We start from the raw sequence: 13,137 nt of genomic DNA, 5'->3' as shown, positions 1-13,137 counted from the left end.
AACAGGCATCCAGTCACCTGTTAACTCCTGCAGGTTGCCTATCTAAAGGCTTCCAGATGCAAACAAGAATATGAATTTCAATGTCGCAGATATTTAATGATGAATTTAAAAATTTAAAATCCTATCTTCATCTGCTCATTAAGAAATGTAATCTTACTTTAAAGGCTTAACACAATAATAATAGCATTAAAGTTAGAAACTGTGGACATGTCTTGAGGCAGAATAACACGTGGTGCGCATATAACGCAGTCTATGATCATCCAGTTTCTTTTCGTGACAATGAGAGCATAAACTTTACAAATAACTTCAAACCACTTCGAACCGTTTTCTCGCTGACATTAATCGCCCCTCTCCTTCTATAAAATTACTCCTTTACTACTATCTCTATTTGTAACTCATTTCGCAGACAGTATCCATATGCCACCAAAATTATACCGTTTTACGACACATAGTTCAGATGATATGACGTCATAAATGTAGAGATATAAGATCGCTTCGGTTACTGGGTTACTGGTAGTCACTAACCCATATAGAAAGTAATCTTGAGCGAATGTATTAGATGTTCGTGCTCTGGCAGCACATCCGGCCATGTGCTTATAATTTTCTTCTCTGGAGGAATATGTCACATGACTGTGAGTGGCAAACGGTTGGAACTCTACGACATTAATGTTGAGCCCAAAGAATTCCCGGAGCTTCACAACATCACGTTCTAAAATCGGCTGAACATTTCTACGGCATTCTACCACCTCAGCTGTCATATTCGTTGCAGCCTTTCTCCACCGCGTTCTGTCCAACAACTGTGAGTCAGGATGACTGTCCGTAACCAAGGACAGCTATCATCTGCTAATTGTTAATCCGAGCTAGTCCTACTACAGTACAAGTTAAGGAAACCAGCAGCTGGTCATAAAAATTCGACAGTATATCTGAAGAACAAGGTTTTTGCCTTGTAACCGATTACCGTAGATAGGTATATAATGGAAGGCAGCTTCTGATCTTTCTTATACGATCACTTTTGGGGTAGCCTTTACTGCTGATAGAAGCAACGTGTCTGGTAAATGGATTTAGGATTTCATCTTTGCGCTTCATCCCCATATTGTAGAGTTGACATCTGATGTTATTTCGAAAGATTTCAGTTTTATTATTCTTCTGAAGTGCCTTCCTAGTGTGCTGTGTAATGTTCCATACATTCTAGAGAAAAGAGCTGTCTTATTTTTAAGTCACGCGGGATTAGCCGAGCGGTCTTGGGCGCTGCAGTCATGGACTGTGCAGCTGGTCCGGGCGGAGGTTCGAGTCCTCCCTCGGGCATGGGTGTGTGTGTTTGTCCTTAGGATAATTTAGGTTAAGTAGTGTGTAAGCTTAGGGACTGATGACCTTAGCAGTTAAGTCTTATAAGATTTCACACACATTTGAACATTTTTTCCTATTTTTAATATTATGGCTATATACATGATGTCACAGTCAACGCCCTTTAAGTGTGTGAACTTCCACATATATACCCAAATAAGCAAGCACTCCGTCTTCAGGCCACAAGTGGCCCATCGGGACCATCCGACCGCCATGTCATCCTCACTGAGGATAGGAGGGGCGTGTGGTCAGCACACTGGTCTCCCAGTCGTTACGACGGTTTTCTTTGGCCGGAGCCGCTACTACTCAGTTTGAGTAGTTCCTCAATTGGCATCACCAGGCTGAGTGCACCCTGAAAAATGGCAACAGCGCATGGCGGCCCAGATGGCCACCAATTAAAGTGCCGGCCACGCCCGACAGCGCTTAACTTCTGTGATCTGACGGCAACCGGTGTATCCACTGCGGCAATGCCGTTGCCCAGATACCCATATGCCCTCCACCATTTACTTCTTTAAATAATCGAAATCCCATGAATAAAGCCACTTCAAACATCTTATTACTTAACACATCACCGAACACTGAATGCGAGTGCAGTCTGGGTAATCTGTGCTCCATTCTAAGAAAAGCTAGTGTTTCAAGCATCTCAATATTTATTACGTCATATCTCCTGAACTATGTGGTGTATAATGATACAATTTGGCCATTAATTCAGTGGTATATGTGAATACTGTCTGCTAAATGAGTTGCGAATGGATTTAGTAGTAAACAAGTAGTAAATTAGGACGTAATGCTTGATGCTGAAGTTCTGCTCCATGAACATCGAAAATGTAGTAAGCGATAAACATTTTATCTTCCATTATTTTGTGGCGATGTCATCGAGAATATTTTTGGTAAAAATTTTAAATTGAGTGTAATGTTTGTTGGCAGTCGCCAAGTGCTCTCACTGTTATATCCTCTATGGATACACTCTGGGTAATTTGCACGTCGTAAATTACGCTTTCTCAAGGGGTATACTCAGTTCCTAATTTCAGTACTTATCTTATGGTGTTAAACCTCTTAATGAGTAGATCATGACAGCATTTTGAAATTTTTGAATTAGGTCGATAATTATGGAAAATACTGAAAACAAAATTTTTGCTGCCCCTGGAAGCCTTTACACAGGCAACTAGGAAATGGCGCTGAGTGGCCATAGGAGTGTCGTAATTTAGGTTATCGGTCAAATGAGAATGAACACATGCTTTCAGAATACCATGCGTTTAATTTTTCTGTCAAGATTGTGCACCTATCTTTAAGAAATGCTGTGTAGCAGTTGACCAGATTGAGCCGTGCTCTCCTTCCTCTGGCGCAGAGCTAGAGGGGTCACAGTCCTTAGCATACGATCGCTGGCGGCTTTCGGAGAGAGAGGACGTACTAGCGTACGGGCAGTTTGTGGTAGGTGGCCCGCGTGGACGACCGTGTTACGGGAGTGGTATTGTATCACACGATGAGCTTCCGGCCCCGGTAGCTGAGTGGTCAGCGTGACGGAATGTCAATCGTAAGGTTCCGGGTTCGGTTCCCGGCTGGGTCGAACATTTTCTCCGCTCAGGGACTGGGTGTTGTGTTGTCCTCATCATCATCATTTCATCGACGCGCAGGTCGCCGAAGTGGCGTCAAATCGAAAGACCTGCACCGGGCGAACGGTCTACCCGACGGGGGGCCTTAGCCACACGACATTTCATTTTTTATACGATGAGCTGGTTTGAAGTCGGAAGCCACGCCGCGTCACCGTTTGTGTTGCGACTCATCCAGAGGGGCGGTGAGGCGATGTGCCTGGAGGCATGGTGTTCTGCCGTTTGTATTATCGAGTTACCGGCTTCATGTGCTAAGATTGCTCTTTCATTATGCATTGTACCCCCCCCCCCCTCTCCCTTAAAGAGGATTTGGTGGTTTAAACTGTGGTTGTTGGTCTGTGAAATTGTGGACGTTGGTATTCGAAGCTGCCTCACGCAGACTAGACTCTTGGTTGCTAGTACGTGCCGGTTATTTGCTATTTATTTTGCTGCCCTCAGGGTTTCACCGGCGAGATTCCCTCCGGGTAGAGCGACGCTCACTGTTTCACAGTTTGAATCTGCCTATGGTCGCGTGTGTGTTTACCGTTAAATGGTAGAAAAATGGTTCAAATAGCTCTGAGCACTGTGGGACTTAACTGCTGAACTTCCCGTAGAACTTAGGACTACTTAAACCTAACTAACCTAAGGACATCACACACATCGATGCCCGAGGCAGGATTCGAACCTGCGACCGCAGCGGTTGCGCGGTTCCTGACTGTAGCGCCTAGAACCGCTCGGCCACCCCGGCCGGCTAAATGGTAGATTGTCAACTTGGTCTGCAAGTTTGCATCTTGCGAATTCGTATTGTGGCTTTCTTGTAGTGTACCCCGAATTTTCCTATTGTTAACGTGCACCGTTGAATGACAATTTGTTTAACGGCAAGCCACAAGAAGAGCCTTGCGACAGAGCGCCGTTGAGTGCTCAATCAGCGTACAGTTGAAAATACTGTTATTATCACATGTTTAAATGTTTTGCAGCCACTAGCAGTTGTAATCTGGGCTTGTGACTTGGTTGATTACATAGTTCTAGTTTTTTAATACATATATGTTTAAACCCCTTTTATGTATGTGTTTGTCGGGTCGCAGCAGGTCTGGCGACTAAGCATTACTGTTGTTAGTAACACCTGCTACATGTTGCTTCAACGATTATCTTGTTGTAGTCGTTTATCTGTGTCTGTTAATATTTAAAAGGTAAAATAATTCTAGGCATTTAATAGTCTTACCTGTAGCAGGTTTACCTGGTAGCTTACGGCCATCAGCTGTAGTATTCTGGGCTTCTAGCTTGGTTGATTACACCTCCAGCAAACTGAGCTGTAACCTTGGTAGGATCCCGGTCCGAATAAAGGTAGGGGATCGGACTTCTGTATGTAACTTTAACGCCCATGTGACCAGGGGAGCACCTGGTGTTGGTAAGTTAGCCCCCCGTTTTATGTACATACGTACTGATTAAATCATATATATATGTTTGGTCGCAACAGGTCTGAGAATTAACCTATCATTATTGAGAATTGTGCCCCAATTTTTGGATTGATTGCGTAGTGAACATAATTTTGGTATGTCCTTTTATATACATTCTTCCGACTTAAAGTATGGGAAGACAAGGAACGTCTGTATTTACGATCACTGCAGGGCCGACATTGGTTTCCAATGCTCCGCACCCAATCGTGACCCTGTACCCTGTACCTCGGGCGCGTATTGTGGTTGAAAGAGTTGCCTATTATGAGGCGCGCCACTCGCTATCTTGCTCGATCCCCCGGAACTTGCCCTTTCCATCCCAGTCCCACTCCTACTTACCGATAAATCCAGACTTGAGTAGGATCATATCACAGATATCTGCAGGACACCTTCTGAAGGCTGATCTCCATCGTTAAGATGATAGCTCCTGGTTTCTGCTGACTCAGCTAGACTGATCAAGATGGTTCCGCTTTCAACATTCGGATCATACCCTTCCTTGTTGTATCGACTATTAGCCAACTCTACCCTTCGGACAATGAAAGACAATGTTACAGTTCGTTCATCAAGCATCTAGAATGGCATAATCTTAAACCCACTGCCCAGTGCCAGTCAGGGATCTGAGCACCCAGCTTTAACTCCTAATAAACGACTTCTGTGCAATAAACCTGCCACACTGTAGCCTTTTAGATCCACCTTACGCCCTTTCTTGATCACCAGTATAACCATTGGTGCAGTAACTCTTTCAAGATTTTCCTCTGACCCCAACGCAATTTTTAACTGCAACATCTGCCAATTTTGGGAGTGTAGTATAAGGGTCTGGTCCAATATCTCTCTAGTTGTCAGGTTTGTGTTGACCCGCGTCTAGTGAGGAGGATCTGTGTACCCTCGAGAGCGCCAAGAAGAATTATTGATACTGACATATTTATTGTTCAGAAATACAGGTCTTGCTAGCATGCTGGCAGCTGAGTTAGGCAAGTGGTGTGTGGACCCTTCAGCAGTAGAGGGCATGTGTCTGCTGGCAGTACTGCTTTGTAGTGGATGGCTCATGTGATACCCGTTACGTTATTGCAGGTCAGTCCCCCCTGTGTTGGAGCCAGTGCTTCCCACACTGGGCGATGATGCCAGTTGATAAGTGCTCTCTTTGATGTTGAAGATCTGCACCCAAAAGACTTTCCCTCCCCAGCCCAAACTGATGTACTCACTGTCATGCAGATTTAGACCTACAGCCTCTAGTTTGCAGGTAGAGTCCTGCAGCATCAGTGTCAGCAGAAACAGGATGAGCAGCAACAGTGACTGGCCCTGAGGATGGCGAACAGCTTATTCGCACCACTTGTCAGGCCTCCAGTAGGCCAGCAGGTTGATGACAGTCTCTGCACCTGGACGTTGACACATTAGTGTGGAGTGGCCAAGTCTCTCCAGCAAGACTTGTGGTTCTGTAGATGATCGTAGACTACTAGTTGTGCAGAGTGTCGACTGACATAGCCTCCCTCCTCCACAGAACAGCTGCAAATGAGACCATTAATTAACCACGTCATAGTACTGGGTGATCAAAAAGTCAGTATAAATTTGAAAACTGAATAAATCACGGAATAATGTAGATAAAAAGGTACAAACTGGAATGGCTTGGGGTTTTATTAGAACTAAAAAAATACAAAAGTTCAAAAAATGTCCGACAGATGCCGCTTCATCTGATCAGAATAGCAATAATTAGCATAACAAAGTAAGATAAAGCAAAGATGATGTTCTTTACAGGAAATGCTCAGTATGTCCACCATCATTCCTCAACAATAGCTGTAGTCGAGGAATAATGTTGTTAACAGCACTGTAAAGCATATCCGGAGTTATGGTGAGGCATTGGCGTCGGATATTGTCATTCAGCATCCCTAGAGATGTCGGTCGATCACGATACACTTGCGACTTCAGGTAACCCCAAAGCCAATAATCGCACGGACTGAGGTCTGGGGACCTGGGAGGCCAAGCATGACGGAAGTGGCGGCTGAGCACACGATCATCACCAAACGACGCGCGCAAGAGATCTTTCACGCGTCTAGCAATATGGGGTGGAGCGCCATCCTGCATAAACATCGTACGTTCCAGCAGGTATTTATCAGCCAGGCTGGGGATGATGCGATTCTGTAAGTTATCGGTGTACCTCTCACCCGTCACGGTAGCAGTTAAAAAACCAGAATCACGCTTTTCCTCGAAGAAAGAAGGCCCGATAATGGTAGATGTGGTAAATACAACCCATACCGTGACTTTCTCGTCGTGCAATGGAGTTTCCACGACAGTTCTAGGATTTTCGGTAGCCCAAATTCTGCAGTTGTGGGCGTTGACAGACCCTCGGAGCGTGAAATGAGCGTCGTCGGTCCACAACACGTTACTTAACCAATCGTCATCTTCCACCATCTTTTGAAACGCCCACACCGCAAATGCCCTCCGCTTCACTAAATCACTTTTATACGCAATTGTCATGCGCAGTCACTGACGTTTTGCTGTCCAGGGCCATCTGTCGGACATTTTGTGAACTTTTTGTTTTGTTTTAGTAAAACCCCATGTCAGTCCAAGCATGTGTGTCAATTTTTACCTCTCTATCTACATTATTCGGTGGTTTATTAAGTTTTCAAGGTTATACTGACTTTTTGATCACCAGCTACTTACTCTGGCACTTACTATGTGCTCTGCTGTGGTACGGGTAGCAACACGTTGCGTGTACTAATTTTTCCATGTGGTCAGTTCTTCTGGTGGCTTCAGACTTTCGTAACTTAGTCTTTCAGATGCTCTCTTCTGTTGCCTCAGTGGATAAATACATTCTTGGAAATTGAAATAAGAACACCGTGAATTCATTGTCCCAGGAAGGGGAAACTTTATTGACACATTCCTGGGGTCAGATACATCACATGATCACACTGACAGAACCATAGGCACATAGACACAGGCAACAGAGCATGCACAATGTCGGCACTAGTACAGTGTATATCCACCTTTCGCAGCAATGCAGGCTGCTATTCTCCCATGGAGACGATCGTAGAGATGCTGGATGTAGTCCTGTGGAACGGCTTGCCATGCCATTTCCACCTGGCGCCTCAGTTGGACCAGCGTTCGTGCTGGACGTGCAGACCGCGTGAGACGACGCTTCATCCAGTCCCAAACATGCTCAATGGGGGACAGATCCGGAGATCTTGCTGGCCAGGGTAGTTGACTTACAACTTCTAGAGCACGTTGGGTGGCACGGGATACATGCGGACGTGCATTGTCCTGTTGGAACAGCAAGTTCCCTTGCCGATCTAGGAATGGTAGAACGATGGGTTCGATGACGGTTTGGATGTACCGTGCACTATTCAGTGTCCCCTCGACGATCACCAGTGGTGTACGGCCAGTGTAGGAGATCGCTCCCCACACCATGATGCCGGGTGTTGGCCCTGTGTGCCTCGGTCGTATGCAGTCCTGATTGTGGCGCTCACCTGCACGGCGCCAAACACGAATACGACCATCATTGGCACCAAGGCAGAAGCGACTCTCATCGCTGAAGACGACACGTCTCCATTCGTCCCTCCATTCACGCCTGTCACGACACCACTGGAGGCGGGCTGCACGATGTTGGGACGTGAGCGGAAGACGGTCTAACGGTGTGCGGGACCGTAGCCCAGCTTCATGGAGACGGTTGCGAATGGTCCTCGCCGATACCCCAGGAGCAACAGTGTCCCTAATTTGCTGGGAAGTGGCGGTGCGGTCCCCTACGGCACTGCGTAGGATCCTACGGTCTTGGCGTGCATCCGTGCGTCGCTGCGGTCCGGTCCCAGGTCGACGGGCACGTGCACCTTCTGCTGACCACTGGCGACAACATCGATGTACTGTGGAGACCTCACGCCCCACGTGTTGAGCAATTCGGCGGTACGTCCACCCGGTCTCCCGCATGCCCACTATACGCCCTCGCTCAAAGTCCGTCAACTGCACATACGGTTCACGTCCACGCTGTCGCGGCATGCTACCAGTGTTAAAGACTGCGATGGTGCTCCGTATGCCACGGCAAACTGGCTGACACTGACGGCGGCGGTGCACAAATGCTGCGCAGCTAGCGCCATTCGACGGCCAACACCGCGGTTCCTGGTGTGTCCGCTGTGCCGTGCGTGTGATCATTGCTTGTACAGCCCTCTCGCAGTGTCCGGAGCAAGTATGGTGGGTCTGACACACCGGTGTCAATGTGTTCTTTTTTCCATTTCCAGGAGTGTAGTTCCTCTTGCGTTGTATTTGGGCCTTCGGGTAACACTCTATTCTGTCATCAATATGATGGTATCTTTCTGCTGCATGTTCCAATCGCTTTCGTGTTCACCTCAACCTGTTCAGCATTTCACCCTAGCTGGTAGTCAGCTGGTCATTTACCCAGTGGTTTAACATCTGGCGTCACCAGTGAAGAAGTTTAATGCATTTTTAGTGTTCACCTGGGATGCTGTCTTGGGACGCGACAATATCATCATACTTCCTACGTTCAGCAGTAGTGTGCTGTGGACTAGTGCTTCTGGCGTGCCAGGGGAATATTCTGAAGCACAGTTTCCTTGTATTCCGGATAGTAACGTAGCAACACTGTACCTTCCTTGACAAGACTGCCAGGAAACACTCCTTTCCTTCCCCTCCCACAATTTCTCCCCTCCGTCCCTCTCTCTCTCTCTCTCTCTCTCTCTCTCTTTCTCTTTCTCTCTCTCCACCCGCCTTTCGGTTGCTGCAATGCGAGCCACGTAACTCCCGCTGCCGCCGCTGGAAAAGCGAACCGCATTCCGCGACCGGGCCTTCCGGGCCGGAAGGTGGCTGCGTGGCGGCCTGTCGCCGCTTCCGCCGACATGCTGCGCGTTTTCGCCCCACCCCCGCGGCCTTTCACCGCGTCTCCTGGCATCTTGCGGCCCTGCGGCCTCTCCGTCAAGGTGTGCAGACGACGCTCGCACACAAAACTGATTGGAGCTCTTCTGCCGTCGCCAGAACTTGATAATTTTTCTCCTCCGGACGCCTCGCCCTTTTTATTTCCCCCTTCCCCTCGCCCCCGCGCCGCCCTCCTCCGCTCCCCGGTAAACTTCACCTCTCCGACTCCTTTATGAAATTCTCCGCCCGCCGACAGTTCAACAGTCATTTCCCGTGCCGGCGCGCGGTTCCGCCTCCTTCCTTATGAATTCAGTCCTAATTCCGGCGCCGCTCTGCCGACTCATTTCCATGGCAGGTCGACCTACGGTGAGCAACGACCTGCTACTGCGGTCCGGGGAACAGCCTGCTGCGACCTCACGAGTGGAGGCCGTTCCACTCATATCTGCCGCTCCGCTCTCGCTGGCGATCACACTCGCTGTCTTGTCTGTTAGTACAATGTGGTGAATCAGTCAATAGTGGTAACTACAACACACGATCAGAACCATTTTTAATTTCATCTTACTTATGGGAATCCAGGTCTGTCTATCACATAAACATTATTTTTAATGCAGAAACATGTTTCACCATATCCCCCTATGGACGAGCTCCACATATTTGTAACGCTTAAAATACGTGGCTGTATCTGCATAACGAACAGCATTTGATCGAAGTCCCCCGTGCGTAGCAGATATGTAACGCTTCATACTAAAAGTGTATGATGTTAGGCTGCGCTGTGAGAAATTCTTCAGCTACTTGAACAGTTACATCTTGGGTATTCTGGGTAGCGAGACGCGTGTATTTCAGCTGCTGACATTTTTTATTGTTAATGATACTAAAAACATAAGTCATCAACTTAAAATTACATGATGAGGGTAATTTCGAGATATATCTCGATAAAAATTATGGTAAATACTATTTCTAGAATTTCTGAGCCTATATTTAAACGCTGAAAATTTGTCAAAGTGGCCTTCGCCAGCAAACTGTTCTGTTTTAGGTAATGAATCCTGCAGTGTTTTATTGAAAGACGATGAGTGTTGTCGCTCTTGAGACTGGTAGAGGCAGTGATGACTGTTCATTAGTGATTCTTCTAGTGATACCATTAACAAAGGAAGCTCCCCATCTTCCCTCCTTCCCCCTCCCCCTTCCCCCCCCCCCCCCCTCCGATGACCCAGTGGATAGTCCGCCAAATGAACACAGATCAAGCACGAAAAGAGGAGGAAGGCAAACTGAACTGTGAAAAAAGAAGCAAAACAGAAATACTGTACAGTCCAACCTCAAGACATGCAACATCGAGCGAATTTAAATAGCCCCCGCAGTCGTGATTATGTGGTCCCTGTGTTAGACTGCGAAGCAGGATATCCATGTTCAGATTTCCCACGTGATCCCAATTTTTTTTTTTCACAGAATTATGATCTATCCGTCCGGTCACTGACGTGTCTGCTGTATTCAAATTTGTGTATCTGACGTGGTGTAACGTTCGTTTGTATCAGCGGGATGAAAGGAAGCGACCGTCAGACATACGTACATCCTATTTGTTCTACACAAGTACCACGTGTTATGACTCTTGAGTTCCATTTTGGAACGTTTGAATTTCTTTGTTGTAACATAGTCCCCACTCATTTATTTGTTGTTTTCATTTCTGTGAGAGGTCTGGCCTGTTCTCGCTATTCATCATATTTACCTGTAACGGTAGTATATTCTTACCATGTGACTCACATTCTATAACCGATGTATAGTATCACAATTTTCAACACTAGAGAAGGAGAAATAGTTCAAATGGCTCTGAGTACTCAGGGACTTAATATCGATGGTCATCAGTCCCCTAGAACTTAGAACTACTTAAACCTAACTAATCTAAGGACATCACACAACACCCAGAGAAGGAGAATAGACACGTCAGTTACCGGACGGGAAGTTCATAAGTTTGTGATAAGAAAGAGGGGCACGATGGAGGATGGAACACGGATCTCCCGCTTTACAATCCAACACCGTGACCACACGCCATGACGCCGTAATTCTTGCAGTTCACTGATGTTGCACATCTTGAGCGTGGACTGTTCGCTAGTTCTATTTGTTCCTTTTATCACATTTCAGTATATCTCCTTCCTGTTTTCATGCTTGATTTGTGTTCATTTTTTGACGGATTGCATGCTTTTACAACTAAATCTGAGAGGGATGCGACTGGGAGTTTCCCTTGAAAGTAAGGTGAACCAGTTGGAAAAGAAGGTCAAAGAAAGGCTAGAAGTTGGGTGTCCATCAATTATTCTTCTCTATAACAAGTCTATGGGAGAAGTGGTTGCTTTAAATTTCATAGTTGCCTTGTGCAGAATTAACATCAGAATGAAGAAGTTCTCCTGTCGGCTATTTTTTCACTTCCTTGATATGTGGTAGTTAATCCACCAATATTGCACAGGAGGGACTGTGATTCTCATGCTGTACCCAAAAATAAAGAGAGGCCACTTTGTCAGTTCATAGCTTAAGCCTAGTGCAGAATGGACGAAAGACCTTCTTCAAGTGTAGATACTGAATATGCAATGAAGTAGAGAATAAGGTTGTTCGTCAGGACAGTGTTAGAGATTAGCCAATTGTGTCTGCGAAGAGAGATGGATGCAACATACCAAACTGGAAAGGAACTACGTCAATTATCTGACAGACGTGCCATGTTAATTTGTGCATCAAGAAAAAGAGACACTGTCTTCTGGAATTTCGAAGAGAATAAAAATAGTTTGTGCCAAAAATTTCAGAGTCTTAAATACGTCAGAAAAGTATACATGTCATTATTCACAAGCCAAAATTTAATTGTTTCGTATCCTTAAATGTCAATCGTAACAAATATGTGAAACTGCAAAATACACACATCAAAAAAACTTTTGTATCACCCCACTTCCCAGAACTACTGAAGATAGATGTTGACTGTGGATATTGTATCACAGACACAGTCCCTTCGACTGTTCAGAGATGTCACTAACCGCTGGCCGGGGTGGCCGAGCGGTTCTAGGCGCTACTCTGGAACCGCGTGACCGCTACGGTCGCAGGTTCGAATCCTCCCTGCGGCATGGATGAATGTGATGTCCTTAGGTTAGTTAGGTTTAAGTAGTTATAAGTTCTAGGGGACTGATGACCTCAGAAGTTAAGTCCCATTGTGCTCAGAGCCATTTGAATTTTGTCACTAAACCTGCCCAAAGATGTAAACAACCATGCATGAACGGCGCCTATTAGACAGAGGGGGCTGACAGACGATCGGTTCCAGTCATTCCACCAGGAAGGAGGTACATGGCTCGTGTTGTCTGTAGTTCAACTATGCCTAGACGATCAATACTGCCGTTGATAGCATGCTCATTGTCACTTTATGCCAGGAAGGGCTCTCAACAAGGGAAGTGTTCAGGCGTCTCGGAGTGAACCAATGTGTTGTTGTTCCCACATGGAGAAGATGCAGAGAGACAGGAACTGTCGATGACATGCCTCGCTCAAGCCGCCCAAGGGCTACTACTGCAGTGGATGACTGCTACCTACGGATTATGGCTCGGAGGAACCCTGACAGCAATGCCACCATGCTGAATACTGCTTTTTGTGCAGCCACAGGACGTCTTGTTACGACTCAAACTGTGCGCAATAGGCTGCATTATGCGCTGCTTCACTCCCGACGTCCATGGCGAGGTCCATCTTTGCAACCACGACACCATGGAACATGGTATAGATGGGCCCAACAACATGCCAAATGGACCGCTCAGGATTGGCATCACGTTCTCTTCAGCGATGAGTGTCACGTATGCTTTCAACCAGACAATCGCTGGAGACGTGTTTGGAGGCAACCTGGTCAGGCTGAACGCCTTAGACACACTGTCCAGCGAGTGCAGAAA

Source organism: Schistocerca cancellata, chromosome 8 (assembly GCF_023864275.1).
Source record: "Schistocerca cancellata isolate TAMUIC-IGC-003103 chromosome 8, iqSchCanc2.1, whole genome shotgun sequence".
Lineage (NCBI taxonomy): Eukaryota > Metazoa > Arthropoda > Insecta > Orthoptera > Acrididae > Schistocerca > Schistocerca cancellata.
This window is presented reverse-complemented; position numbering follows the sequence as displayed.